The sequence below is a fragment of the Acomys minous genome (assembly GCF_964271855.1).
Source record: "Acomys minous genome assembly, chromosome: 4".
In the NCBI taxonomy this organism is placed as follows: Eukaryota; Metazoa; Chordata; class Mammalia; order Rodentia; family Muridae; genus Acomys; species Acomys minous.
In genome coordinates this window covers 131,936,789-131,951,239 of record NC_140486.1, presented here as the reverse complement: position 1 = coordinate 131,951,239, position 14,451 = coordinate 131,936,789, and the positions used below count along the sequence as shown (strand labels likewise).

The window sequence follows — 14,451 nt, the reverse complement described above, 5'->3', positions numbered from 1 at the left end:
ACACGCTAACCCCTTGCTCTAGAGCTACAAGTGCTTGTGAACCTAACCGCAGTGAACACGCTAAACCCCTTGCTCTAGAGCTACAAGTGCCTGTGAACCTAACCGCAGTGAACACGCTAACCCCTTGCTCTAGAGCTACAAGTGCTTGTGAACGCAGTGAACACGCTAACCCCTTGCTCTAGAGCTACAAGTGCTTGTGAACCTAACCACAGTGAACACGCTAAACCCCTTGCTCTAGAGCTACAAGTGCTTGTGAACCTAACCGCAGTGAACACACTAAACCCCTTGCTCTAGAGCTACAAGTGCCTGTGAACCTAACCGCAGTGAACACGCTAAACCCCTTGCTCTAGAGCTACAAGTGCCTGTGAACCTAACCGCAGTGAACACGCTAAACCCCTTGCTCTAGAGCTACAAGTGCCTGTGAACCTAACCGCAGTGAACACGCTAACCCCTTGCTCTAGAGCTACAAGTGCTTGTGAACGCAGTGAACACGCTAACCCCTTGCTCTAGAGCTACAAGTGCCTGTGAACCTAACCACAGTGAACACGCTAAACCCCTTGCTCTAGAGCTACAAGTGCCTGTGAACCTAACCGCACTGAACATGCTAAACCCCTTGCTCTAGAGCTACAAGTGCCTGTGAACCTAACAGCACTGAACACGCTAAACCCCTTGCTCTAGAGCTACAAGTGCTTGTGAACCTAACCGCAGTGAACACGCTAACCCCTTGCTCTAGAGCTACAAGTGCCTGTGAACCTAACAGCACTGTGAACACGCTAAACCCCTTGCTCTAGAGCTACAAGTGCTTGTGAACCTAACAGCACTGAACACGCTAACCCCTTGCTCTAGAGCTACAAGTGCTTGTGAACCTAACAGCACTGAACACGCTAAACCCCTTGCTCTAGAGCTACAAGTGCTTGTGAACCTAACCGCAGTGAACACGCTAACCCCTTGCTCTAGAGCTACAAGTGCTTGTGAACCTAACAGCACTGAATACGCTAAACCCCTTGCTCTAGAGCTACAAGTGCTTGTGAACCTAACCGCAGTGAACACGCTAACCCCCTGAGCCAGCTCACGCCTAAAAGTGCTCTTTCAACTTAATTTAGGTGCTACACAGGATAAAAACTGGTGTCAATACTTATATAGTCACCAAATTTATAAACCAAAAGATTAATTCCTTTCTCTTCCATGTATGATTTAGCAGATATTGCAGTGAATAACTTTTTAGCAATTTCTAAAATCTTAATCTACCTTGAAGGATAGAAAATACTCCACCACCAACATTAAGAGAATAATTTAGTGGGAGAGGTGTTCTGCAGTGTAACAATATAATTTAAATGTAAATATTGCTGATAACATGGGAAAAGAAGGAGCTGAGTGTTTACCTAGCATGCCCAAGGCACTAGGCTTCACACATACACACACACACACACACACAGACATACAGACACACACACAGAGACACACAAACACACACACATACAGAGACAGACAGAGACACACACACAGACATACAGAGACATATAGACAGACACACACACACACACACATACATACACATACAGAGACATACAGACACAGATACACACAGACACACACACAGAGACACACACAGAGACACACAAACATACAGACAGAGACAGACAGAGACACACACACAGACACACAGAGACATACAGACAGAGACAGACAGAGACACACACACACACACAGACATACAGAGACAGACAGAGACACACACACAGACATACAGAGACATATAGACAGACAGACACACACACACACAGAGACATACAGAGACAGACAGAGACACACACACACACAGACACACAGACATACAGACAGAGACAGACAGAGACACACACACATACAGAGACATATAGACACACACACACACACACACACACACACACACACACACACACACTCCACAGCAGTCCTTGTACCTTTGGTTGTGTTCTTAATCTCTGTCCTTCACAGCTACATTCACATTAGTGGTACCAACAGTTTCCTTACACTACACATACAATGAAGGGCAACACTAAGAACCTGAAGTAATTTGGTGTACAGCTGAGGTTTACAGAGAAAATGCAGAAAAAACTGGCATTTTCCCGCACGCTAGGGCAGTATACTCTCCCCATATACATATTTACATCTATATCTCAGACAGAACAGCGCCCTCAAGTCTGACGTGGTCCTCCAAAGACCTTCCCTCAGCCACCAATCTCTGTGCCTGCTCTAAACTCCAAAGCTAACTGCAAACCTTTGCATAGCAGGTGTCAGCAGCAACACTTCATAAATATGTACACTTCACTTTTGGAGGCTTGTATTTCTTTAACCCTAACTCAAATGCAAAGGAACACTATTGAGGTCAAAGCTACAGCCGTCCCTTTGAGACAGCATCGTAAGGCACGGTCACTTGCCAGTCACCTCAAAATGAGCCGTGATAAAATCTAGATGTGTGTCGCTCTAAGTTAAAAGATGGCTTCATACACAGCATCGGTCATCACTTAGTGACTCCTACAGGTAGGAGACTATCTCCCATGACTGGTAGAAGCACAGTAACTTTTTTAAAGGCACAGATAACATCACCAGTTTGCCTGTTTGATAGCACAGAAGCAAACCTTTTATACTTATTCATTTCTTTTTCTAAATACCTCCACTTTCTTCTGCCTTTAGTTCTCAGAACATACACTCCCCACCCCCCACCCCCACCCTCCGCTTCCAAGAGAGAGTCCGCTACCCCTCACTCCAGATGGAACTGCAGAGGGAGTTGTCAAAGTGATTTCAACAAGGGAGCAGCAGGTCCAAGAGTACCAGTCAGTGAAGCAGCAGGATGTGGAGACTTGAGGCTTCTCCTCTGTGGAGTAGAGCAAGCAGTGAGCCCAGAGAGCCTGGCTGACCAGCCAGCTGTAATCACTGTGCTTTTATGCTAATAGAAGGGAAGCAAATCAGATCTTAGATTAGGATAGACAGAAAAGGGAAGTGGGGGAGGGGCCAGCAGCTGCTGTAGGTATAGGTACTGGAAAGACCAGAGTAAGAAAACTTTAAGAAGGGCTCCAGGACAGCGGCTATCTGGAAATGCAGTATCAAGGCCCCAGGGAGGCACTGGTATGGGCTGACTATGGTCACATGACTATCCTGTAAAAGAGACAAGACCAGCTGTTTCACCAGGCCTCACTGCTATGTTCATTTTTGCCAACCTTGAATTACTTTAGAAAGCAAGAGTGAAGCATGCCAAACTATTAAACACCCAAGAATTAGCAGAAATGTTACCAGTTACACAAGACTGAACAAAACTCTCTAGAATTATCATTATTATCTCAAAATTATTTCCTAAGAGCTTTCTTTCTGTTATTCTGTGAAGACAGCATCTAAAGACACCTTTAAAATGCCTATAACTAGACACCCTGCTACACCCACACAAGGACTTACCTAGCCTCCCCGGCGCTATCAGGGGTTGGAGTGTGGCCTCCAAAGCAGTCATCTCGGTGCTGGGCAGGCGGAGGCAGGCAGATCTCGGGGTTTCAGGACAGCAAGGGCTACCTACATAGAGATCAGCTCCCTCCCCAAAGGGGCCCTACTCCAATATAAAAGGGATCCTCGTAAACAAGAAATTTGGAATGGATACACACAAAAAAGAAAGATAATACAGCACAACACAAACCCTTGCACGCAGCCTTCATCTTAGCTCATCTTAGACCATGGTCATCTTAGACCATGGGCAATCAAAATAGAAAAAATGCCAAAGCTCAGGAACCCACACAGACAGGACTATCAAGCAGGGAGAACCCAGCGCCCACCAGCCACGCCTTCAGCTTCCCACGGGCAAGGGCACGGGTGGTTCTCCGCGCAGGGAGAAGCCTAAGAGCGCAACAGGCACCTGGATTCTCTGCCATGTCCTCTGGCCTGCAGGCTCTGGTAACATATCTGCTCCCTAATCAGCTGGGAGGAACAACCAGGGCTGCGATGAGGCGGGTACTTGCCAGTGTTCCAGTTTGTTCCTAGCCATGTCTAGTCTGAGCACACAGACACAAATCATAAACCAAAGCACTTAAAAAAGAAGAGATAAAGTTAGGAAACACTTTTTAAAAAGAGATAAAGTAAACCAGGCATGGTGGCGCACGCCTGTAATCTCAGCAACTTGGGAGACAGAGGCAGGTGGATCTCTCTGAGTTCGAGGACACCCTGGTCTACAAAGCGAGTCCAGGGCAGCCAAGGCTACACAGGGAAATCCTATCTCAAAAAAACAAATAACAAAAAAAAAAAAAAAAAAAAAAAAAAAAAAAGATAAAGGAGCAGGAGAATCAGGAGCAGAGAAGAAAAACACAAAACGGCTTACTTTTAGAAACTAGCTAACAAAAGTCACAAGTTCAAAAGTGGAGAGAAATGATGAGCACAGAACAGGACGGGGAGACAAAGCGCAGAAGAGAGCCGCGCGACACTCAGGACAAGACGGACGCTGCTGACCGACCATGTGAGCCTGGATTCATGACTTGGGTCCAGAAATGAAAGCCAGGATGCCACTGCTCACCACAGAGAGAAGATGTGCAGTGAAAAACGGGAATTGCTGCACATGCTTAGCTCTGAACAGTGTTTAGTCCTGGAAACATAAGCAGTGGACACCAGGGAGATATCCATTTTCCCACCGTTCACAGCCTCGAGCCAGGGAACGGGAGTCCACTTCAGGGCAGTCCCCACAGATGCCCACAGGCCACGCCACCGCAGGCAATCCTGAACTGTCATGCTGCTCCCTGGGCTGTATCACCCTGATGATTAAATGTCACACAGGGTTGCTGGTATTTTTCAATACACAGAAAAAAGATCATTTCAATTATTTCACAATTTTTATTAAGATGAATAAGATTTACACAAAAATGTTAATTTGTGACTTTATCAACTGTTAGCAACAAAACTGTTCACGCTAGCACTAGAAAGGGAAGAATCAATGCAAGCACAGAAAAATGATTTCTTTAGAATATAAAAAAATCCTTCAATTAAACATTTGTACATTAAAGATATAAACAGAGTAGCTTTCTCCAAGATATGTCTTTGCCTCTCACTTTCAATCACCTAACAATTCCATTCTAGAAAACCCTCCCTGATGTCTGAGATGACTAGTGCATTCCCAGCAGCACACAGGCTGCTCAGAACAGAGTAACACTGAGTCTCCCTTTGCCTTGTGACTCAACCTGGCATCAAGTCCAGCTGGAGGCCTTACCCTGCAGCCTGGCCTCACCACCTCTAGGTAGGTGTGCTTAACTCATACCCTCATCTAAGACCAGAAGACAGGCAGGCAGGCAGGTCTGCAGAGAGACAACGAAGTCAACCACATACCAAAATTATGCATGAGAAAATGCCACAATGAAATCAGTTATTTTGCACAATTAATATATGCTAATACATTTTAAGTGTATTCATATTTCTGAATTTATTTCTTTTTAATGGAAGACTCTCAGGTCATTCACTTATTCTATTACATAAAGCTCCCTCATCACAGGGACCTTATCTGCACAGACAGTACTGAGCTAGTCAAACGATACGGAGAAGAAAGCACGTTAAAGGACAAACCTGTTGAAAAAGGGTTTATACACTCTGTTGTATTGAGGTTCCCACTGGGTACCACTGTGATGGAACAGAGATTCTCAACACAGAAAGGGCCAGGTACTCCATCCAATGCTGACAGTTTAATATCCTTTCTGCAGAGTACAGTCCCACAGAACAGGGGATCTGATCTGGTGCGTACTCTTAAATCAAGAACATCAAAATTACCAAAGGAAATCCTTCCAGGCAGCAAGTGGGTCTCAACAGGCCAACAACAATTTTCTCCTTTTCAACTGGGACACACACCATCTTCCATACTTGAAAAATAGCTTTTAAACATGTCATCTGACCCAGTCTCAGTCTAGTGACAGGACAGCTAGGAACATTAGCTGAAGAATGTTCCAGGCACCTGGCAGGTGTGGTGGGACCTCTTCAGTGCCATTATCTCCTCAGCTGGTTTTCTCTCCCTGGCTCAACTGGCCTTGCACACATAAATGCTTCATAGAAACCCAAGGCTTCACAGCAGGTGCACCCTATTACCAGCTTATAAACGCTGACATTAAGAACAGTTTCTTAGGGGCTCGAGAGATGACTCAGAGGTTAAGAGCACTGGCTGCTCTTCCTGAGGTCCTGAGTTCAATTCCCAGCAACCACATGGTGGCTCACAACCACCTACAATAAGATCTGGTGCCCTCTCTGGCCTGCAGGTGTACATGCAGGCAGATCACTGTAAACCTTCCAGACTTAGAGCCTCTAACAGAAAGCACTTGTTTTCATAAAGACCACAACTTTACAGATTCTTTTACACTGGCGAAAATATCATAGCACAATTCAAGGAACCAAGTCAAGCTTCAAATTCATATAACTACTGACACGGTGGATAACAGTTCAAAAATCATGTGATCAAATAATCAGATAACTGTCCATTTCAATCCTAATCAATGAGCTTTGTTTAAAACCTGGTAACGTGTTACTAAAAGTTAATTTAGTGAGGAGGCAGGGAGCCGCTCCTGGGAGATGAGGTAGGAAGACCAGGGGTCCAAGGCCAGTCTGCGCAGCATTAAGTAACTCCCAAAAAAGAAACCACTGCACTGTAGATTTAATTTTTGTTTTGTTTTGTTTTTTGGTTTTTGGTTTTTCAAGACAGGGTTTCTCTGTGTAGCCTTGCCTGTCCTGGACTTGCTTTGTAGACCAGGCTGGCCTTGAACTCACAGCGATCCACCTGCCTCTGCCTGGGTTTAAAGGTGTGCGCCACCACGCCCAGCTCTGCACTGTAGATTTAAAGACAGTGATGTAAATGAGTAATCGTGTGTCAGCTATTCGTTCCATTGCACTGCAGAATATAAAAGCAAAAGCTCAACCACACTAAACTCCCGCTGCCACATACCTACCTCTCTCCCTGGACCGTCTTGGCACTTCTGAAGGATGCTTTCCCTCCTCCTCTAACAAAGACAACGGCTGTAACCATGGAGATAAACAAACCTACAATCTTCTCAGTGAAATACTTGTCTTTAATCATGTTTCTTGAACTTCACAACTCTTGTCTCTTTAGGCCTCACTAAACGCTACTTAAATTTCAACTATTACTCCAAAAACAATGAGAAGACACTCCAAGCCTTAAAAATACCCCATGCAATGAGTGATCAGGCCTCTGCTCCCTGCTAACACTGCAGTGTACATCTACCTCTAAGGTCTCCTCGTCTCCTTTCAGAAGTATGTGCACCTGACAGGACCTCTCGCGCTACACCTACTGCACAGGTGTCAGGCCAACTTGCCGCCAGTCCTCAGGTCCTACTTCCTCACTGGACTTGGCTGTTCCCCGAGGACTCGCTTCCCAGGACCTGGATCCGTACTTTCCCCCTTTAGTTCAGCACCTACAGAGAACAGAGGCAAAGGGGCTTCGCCTACATGGAATGTCCAAAAGTTTAAGAAGTCCATGTAATTCACCCTAACAATGACTAACTACTACAAGGAATCCACAGCTGACTCCAGAGAAATCCCCAAGAAGCACAGAGTAACACCAAGTAACACGCCGCCACATGTGAGGGGGAAGTTAGTCGACAGGGAGGTGGGATCAGTGCAGAGGAAAAACCAAAAACCCAGAGAACACGGAAAGGAAGGCTGACTCACTGTATGTTCCAGAACAGGACAGCGAGAGCTGACGATACCGGGATGTGTAAGCCACCACGCAGCATCTCATCTGTGCTTCTGTGACACAAGGGAGGAGCCGAGACAAAACCTACTACTACCAAGCCACGCACGAAGCTAACAGAATTGGAACAAGAAGCCAATGAAGGCACGGAATCAGGCAGTCAGGTGAAATGTAGTGTTCAGTTACAGCTAGTAAAATTAACTACAGATGAAGGACTTGCTGAGAAACTGGATAAAGGCCGGGAGAAAAAAGCAATCCACTGGCTGCCAAACCCCACTAGGTCCGCTCCTCTGGAAGCCAGTGTCCCCCCACCAAAGATACAGGACCTACACTGGACAGTTCACACTGAAAGTGTGTGTCACCACAGTAAGTACAGCGCCAAGTTACACAACTCTGAGCTCAAAGAGTAAGAAAACTGCCATCCTGTAAATAGATCTTTAAAATCTCGTGTTGCTGGAGCACACCACCTTTCTCAACTGTGACCCAGATAAGCCAAAAAGAATTCTAAAGGGATCAGCAGTCAAATACTACCTTGGCTTTGCACGGAGGTAAGATGGAGGTGGGGAAAGCTGACAAAGCAACTGCTTTGATAAGCTACACGAGTTAGAATTCTACCAGTAAAAACCACAGAAAGTTAATATCCAAAGGCTCTCCAAGCTCTAAGGCCTGTGAGGCGGCACAGCAGGCAGCGAGTTTGACAACCTGAGTTGGATCCCTAGAACCCACGTGGCAGAACAACACTGGCTCCACAGGTACACAAATTAGTAAATGTAAAAACTTGTTTTGTTTTGTTTTTTTAAAGACTCAACTGTAGTCAATGAATGAATCCAATTGGAAGTTGATGCTGTCTAAGTCACATCACATGCTATGTGCCTCAGTGGAGCACAGCTCACCTCCTAACACATGCTTGGTTGGGAAGGCTGGTGAGATGAGGTCTCACTACGAAGCCCAGGCTGGCTGACCTGGAACTGGCAAACTCCTTCTGCCTCAAGATCCCAAAGTGCTGGGATTACAACTGGGGCAACTGCCATAGGCTTTTTTTTTCTCTCTCTCTTTAAAAAAAATTAATTTATTTAGTCACTTTATATTTTGATAGTGGCCTCTCCCTCCTCTCCTCCCAGTCATACCTCCCCCCCCTCCCCCCATTCCATAGAAGAGGGGGGCCTCCCACTCCCCCCACCATCCCAGCTCATTAAGTCACATCAGGGCTGAGTTCATCCTCTTCCCTGTGGCCTGGCAAGGCAGTCCCGCCATGGGGGAGTGACTGAAAAGCAGGCAACAGAGTCCATGTCAGAGTCAGCCCATATTCCCCTTACTGGGGGCCCACAGGGAGTCTGAGTTGCCCATCATCCACATCTGTGTAGGGGGTGTAGGCTCAGGCTATTCACGGTCCGTGGTTGGTGCTTCAGTCTCCACAAGCCCCTCTGGGCCCTGGTTAGCTGGCTCTGGTGGTCTTGCGGAGCTCCCGTCACCTCCAGGCCCTTCTATCCCTCCCCCACTTCACAGCCAAACACTGGACAAAGCACAGGGAGTCTTGTGGCTTTGCTCTTAATATACCTTCTTGCTGCTTTACTTCTCTTGTGCGTCATTTCCAATTCCTTGGACAAGACTCCAAGAACCTGGAAGCAGCTGGTCCAGATGCTGACCTCCGGTAACACTGCGGAAACCCATCATTTCTTTTTATGCTAGACATCCTGACAAATTGGAGCTTATGTATCATGCAGACTGGATTTGCATTTTTCTTTTTTCTTTTCTTTGTTTCTTCCTCTCATGTCCTTCCAGGCTGTGGAAACTCATAGGAGGCGAGCATCAGCTCAAGCTTTCTACCGTAACTAAACAACAGGGTGAAGGTGAGGATGGCAGGCTGGCATGGGCACACCGCCACCACACACAGGTTGCTAGCGACAGCTCGGGGTCCCTACTGATATCGCATGGTCCTCAAGAGTGAGCAAAACTGTACAGTATTTTACATTAAAGTACGCTGCTGTGGCTGGAGAGGTGGCCCGGTGGCTATAGATGTTTACTCGCCAACCGTGAAGACCCGGGTTCAGATCCCAGCACCACTGGTGTTTCACACACCTGCTCCCTAGCACTGCGGAAAAAATGGGGTCAGACTTGCTGGCTTACCAAAGTAACTTAACACTCGGCCTCCAGAGAAGGACGCATGACTTCCTTCCTTGTTTACATGCACACAAGTGCACACATTCACGGACAGCAATGGTAGGGGAGGAAGAGCCCCAAAATGGTTAACTGTTAGCAGAGCGAATAAGACAAATTATTAAGAGACTTTATTAAAACGGGCTTGGGACCAGTTGGTAAAGTACTCTACTAGTATGCACAAAGCCCTGGCTGGCTTCAGGTCCCAGAGCCTCCTAAACCAACTGTGGTGGCACACAAGGCATAGTGAGTTCAAGGCCTGAGCTATCTATATGACACTGTCTCAACAACAACAACAAAAACTTATTATCAAGACATGACCGGACTGTTACCACCCCAGGCTGTTATCTTCAAGCTCTTAAAGAGACATGTCTTATATAGATCTCGGCCAACTGCAGCCCTGACTACAAAGCTATGAGCTGTTATGCCATGAAAGCCAACTGATGGGTCCTGAGACCCTGAGTCGAAGCTGCCAAGTACTAACTCACTTATCAATGAAGGCATTTAGACAGCTAAAAGCAAAGTTCCAAACAAACTCCTACAACACTGTCTTCCAACTGACAGAGCAGGTACATGTCCTACAGTGCCCCCGAAACACACACACACACACACACACACACACACACACAGTGACAGGCCTGAAGGGTTTAAATGAGAAAACGCAAAGACTCGGCTTGGATTAAGAACCTGCCCACGGGCTGCTGGGCACCTAAGCAGCGGCCCAGTCCACCTCCCGGCCAGAATGACTGCGGCTCAGTGGTGCATTTCTCAAGTGTATTACGCACACCGTACAGAGAGAGAGTAACTGCTCACACAGTGGCCCATACTATACTTAAGTTGAGTATTAATATTTAAACACTATAAAATGTCCACCGAAATGTTCACTGGCCTAACTATCTTTGACCACCCCTGATCTGCGGTAGTACCAAGATTATCCACGCTAAATAAGTAAATAATAAATACTCTTAAAATTTTGATGCTCTAAGAAGATCCACTGGCTCCCAGTGACCTACAAGGACGAACTGCTTCCTGCTTCCCACAGCCACTCAACCAGCCCCCACCAAAGCCTCTTCTAAAAGCCAGCCTGTGTGCTTGGTAACGCATAGCTACTGGAGTCTTGCCTGCAGGGAGGCTGTGCCCGGCGCAGGGAATGGTCCAGTCAGTAAGCCAACATCCCCAACGCCAAGAGATGAGAGCAAGCACACAAACCCCCCCCCCCCCCCCCCCCCCCGGCCACCCTTTTACCTGCTTCTTAACTGTCCTTGGCGCTCAAGGGTCTTTCACGCGCTCCCATTTCTAGAGCCTCTTGGGTCAAACACGGAAGGAGAACCGGCCGTTTCATTTCTAGCGTTCCGCAGCTCTGCCCTACTATTTACTACTCCAAGGCGAAGATCCTTGGGTCCGGTTAAAAAAAAAAACATAAGCGAGGACACACTTATACTGCAAGGAAGAAGCCACCCACAGTGCCTGACACTCACGTAGCTTTGTTCTTTTATATTCTTTGTTGGGTCTGGTGTGGGTGGCTGCCCCAGGCAAACCGAGCTTGCACGCTGGGCAGGGCAGCCCAGCAAGGGCTTACATACACCTGTCTCCTCCTACACCTGGTGGCCAGCTGTACTGCTAACCCAGTCCAGCATCACCTGCTCCTCTTTTCAGTCTTAAGGCAGTGAAAAGAAATCAACATCAGACCAAATAATCCTAAAATAGATTTCAAAACTGACCACGTATTAACAAAATATTATAAGTTAGCGAGGCAAGGTTCAGTATCAACTTAACTAGTTACCACTTGGCAAATGAGCTTTAGCGGCGGAGCAAGGGAGTCGGTTTCAATTTTTAATTTAATTTTTTTTTTTTAAGTCTCAAAGGTGCATTAAAAATATGCGTGGCCGCTTGTTCACTAACCAATCCCCCCCCCCCCCCGCTCTCCAAGCGTTCCAGTACTTTCTGAAAGCGAGGGCGACCTCCCCTAGCCTCGTCCTGCATAATTATGCCTGCGGAAACGCCATCCTAAATATTTGAATGAAAATAATTCCCTTTACGCTGGGGACGATCCTCGGCGTTCAAAACTGGGCCGTGGAGCTCCGGCTCCCACACTATCCAGGACCTTCCAGGGCCCCGAGGGTCGCCCGCAGCCAGCGGGCTTGCTCACATCTCAACTCGGTCCACGGCCTTGCAGGAGGCGGCGGCGGCGGCGGCGGCGGCGGCGGCGGGCAAGCCAACGGCCCCGAGGCAATAACAGCACCTCTCCAGCCAGCCAGCTAGCCCCGGCCGGGGGATGGCCGCGACCGCGCGCGCCGCTCGGCGTCCCCTCCCCCAGGCCCGGGGGTTGGGGAGCGGGGGAGAGGGGGAGGGAGGAGAGACGACCGCGGCCGCTGCCACGGCGGCCATCCCCCGGCCGCGCCGCGCTGGGGCCCGAGGACGGCCACTGAGACTGGGGGTGGGGTGGAGGGGTCCCCATCAGGCGGCTTACGTGGCCCACGCGAGGCGAGGCCGCGAGCCGGGACGCATCCCCGAGAACCTCCGGCGCGCTCACCTGCGCTCCCCGCGCGCGGACCTCACTCGGCGGGCTGCGGCGAGCAGCGGGCGAGCAGGGGGCGGGTCCGCCGCGTCCGTCCGGAGCCGCGGGCCGCAGCCGAGCCCGCGGGGCCTCATGAATGGGACGCGGCGGCGGCGGTGGCGGCGGCCAGGCTGGCGGTGGGCTGCGCGCACGCCCCGCCCCGCCTCGGCCACGTGACGCGCGAGCTCCTCCCACGCCGGCCGGCCGCGCGCCGCGGGCCCCCCGGGCTCCACCGGGAGGGAGCGGCTCGCCGCAGGCACCAGACTCCGGAAAGCGCTTGGGGAAAAAAAAGTTTCCCTCCGGTCCCCATGGCAACCCCGCGGAGCGCAGGGCGGCCCCGCTGCGCGGTGATGTGAAGACGTCACGCCCGTGCAAACGAGAGCGCACGCGACACCTTCCCCTGATGGTTGCGGAGCCCTGAATCTTTGCTTATTTCCCCTTCAGAGCTCAGAACACCACCCCTTACCCCCGACTTAAAGGTGTAACGTTGAGAAACGAGGCTGCCGGGGTGCAAATGTCAGTGGCGTCTGCTGCATTTTTGTCTTGCTTTTCTGGAGCCGGGTCGTTTCGTTGCAAGCAGTTGGAAGCCTATGGCATCACTTCTAAACGCCTGCTGTTTTCTCCGTGCGCACAGCGAGCGTGGACATCCGTGCAGTAGTCTCAGGGCCGTTGAACATTTATACAAACTCTCTCGGAGATGGATGGACACCCCCACCCCCACCCCTGGACCCAGCGTGATGAGCATAGGTGCACTGGGACCCAGGAAACCAGTTCTCTGCACAGGCAACCATTTCCTTCCCCCCAGACAAGTACCACGGTGTGGAATCCAGCCCGGTTGCCTCAGTAGTAACTAAGACCCGACAGCCAGATGCCCAAGCCTACAGGGAATTTTCCCTTCAGTGAGGCTTTTCATCTGATTGACCAGTGAAAGAATTTTTTTGTTTGTTTTTTGTTTTTTTCTTTTTTAAGATTGAAACTTTGCCATAAATGTTCGAGGTATCCTAACACCACTGTGGAGATACCTCCACGTCTTGGGTTTGGTTTCCAAGTCAGTGCACCGGGACTCCCACAGAGGACCCGGTAGCTTACAGCCTGGACTGTAGGACTCGCTGTTTGTTTTCTATCCTTTCGTTCTCCCTCTTGACTTTTCCTGTTTCTCTCGGGCTAGTTTCAATACCTCCTACCTTGGGAGGGAACTTACCCTCAAGCTTCCTTCCTTACATCATCCAGGAAGCCCTAGACAACCCACCCTTCCTCTGGCACCGCCCCCTCTGGGGTTTGACACCTTACTCAGAAGGGTTGGTTCATGTTTCTAGTATTTTCCTCATTCTCCGGTGGCTGCCTGGTTTACAGTACCGCTGAGACAGAGTAGGAACTAATTAAGTATCTGTTGACTGTCCCTTGACTTCCTGCACCTGATACCTATGAAGTTGGGGCACACCCAACTACCATCTGCGCCTCTGCCAGGCTGCTCCTCACCTTCTGACCCTAGCATCTTCCCGCTCGGTGGCCAGGAACCCCTCCCCACCAGCTCGTCCTCTTCTAGTCTGGATGTGTCTTAGGATCTTTTGGGTACAAGACGTTTTGGCTCTTGAGTTTTGTGCTGTTTGGATGTTTTGTTTAGGAACAGATGTCTCTCCGTGTACTTTCAGGACTTGTTGGCTACTGGCAGCCTCCCATCACAAGCCACAGATCAGCATATTCTTATTTATTGGCAAAGCTGTCTCCATTTACTTGGTGTCTGTTTCTTATTTGCCCAAATAACATTCTTCACGATTAAGAAGTGGGATGTGCATGCTTTGCTAAGCTATTATTAGAATGTTTCTAGTAGTACCTGAACTCACTGCTGTTGGGTGATGAAAGAAAGAAAGAAAGAGTCAGTATATCAAGAAAATCAAAATGACAATGTCTTGCATGATATTTTACAGTGGTCCCTCAATTTAAATCTTGGAAAATGGATGTTTTGAATATTAATAGGCCACAGTTTTCAATATAAGTCTGAACTTTTATTTCAGCTAGTATTAACAGCTAGTTTTTTGTGTCA

At 48.6% G+C, this 14,451-nt stretch overlaps 1 protein-coding gene across 4 annotated transcripts in view; it reads right to left on the bottom strand.

Moving 5' to 3' along the window:
• The window catches only part of LPIN2 (lipin 2), an 81,137-nt gene extending 68,587 nt beyond the window's left edge, over positions 1-12,550 (bottom strand). For 2 of the 4 annotated variants that reach the window (XM_084780807.1, XM_084780809.1), the window contains exon 1: positions 11,096-11,681. The gene's annotated coding sequence lies outside the window, so the exon portion shown is untranslated. Of the gene's footprint in view, positions 1-11,095; positions 11,682-12,383 lie in introns of those variants that run through there. The other 2 variants (XM_084780811.1, XM_084780808.1) reach the window with 2 other exon arrangements.
• Positions 12,551-14,451: the final 1,901 nt, after the last annotated feature.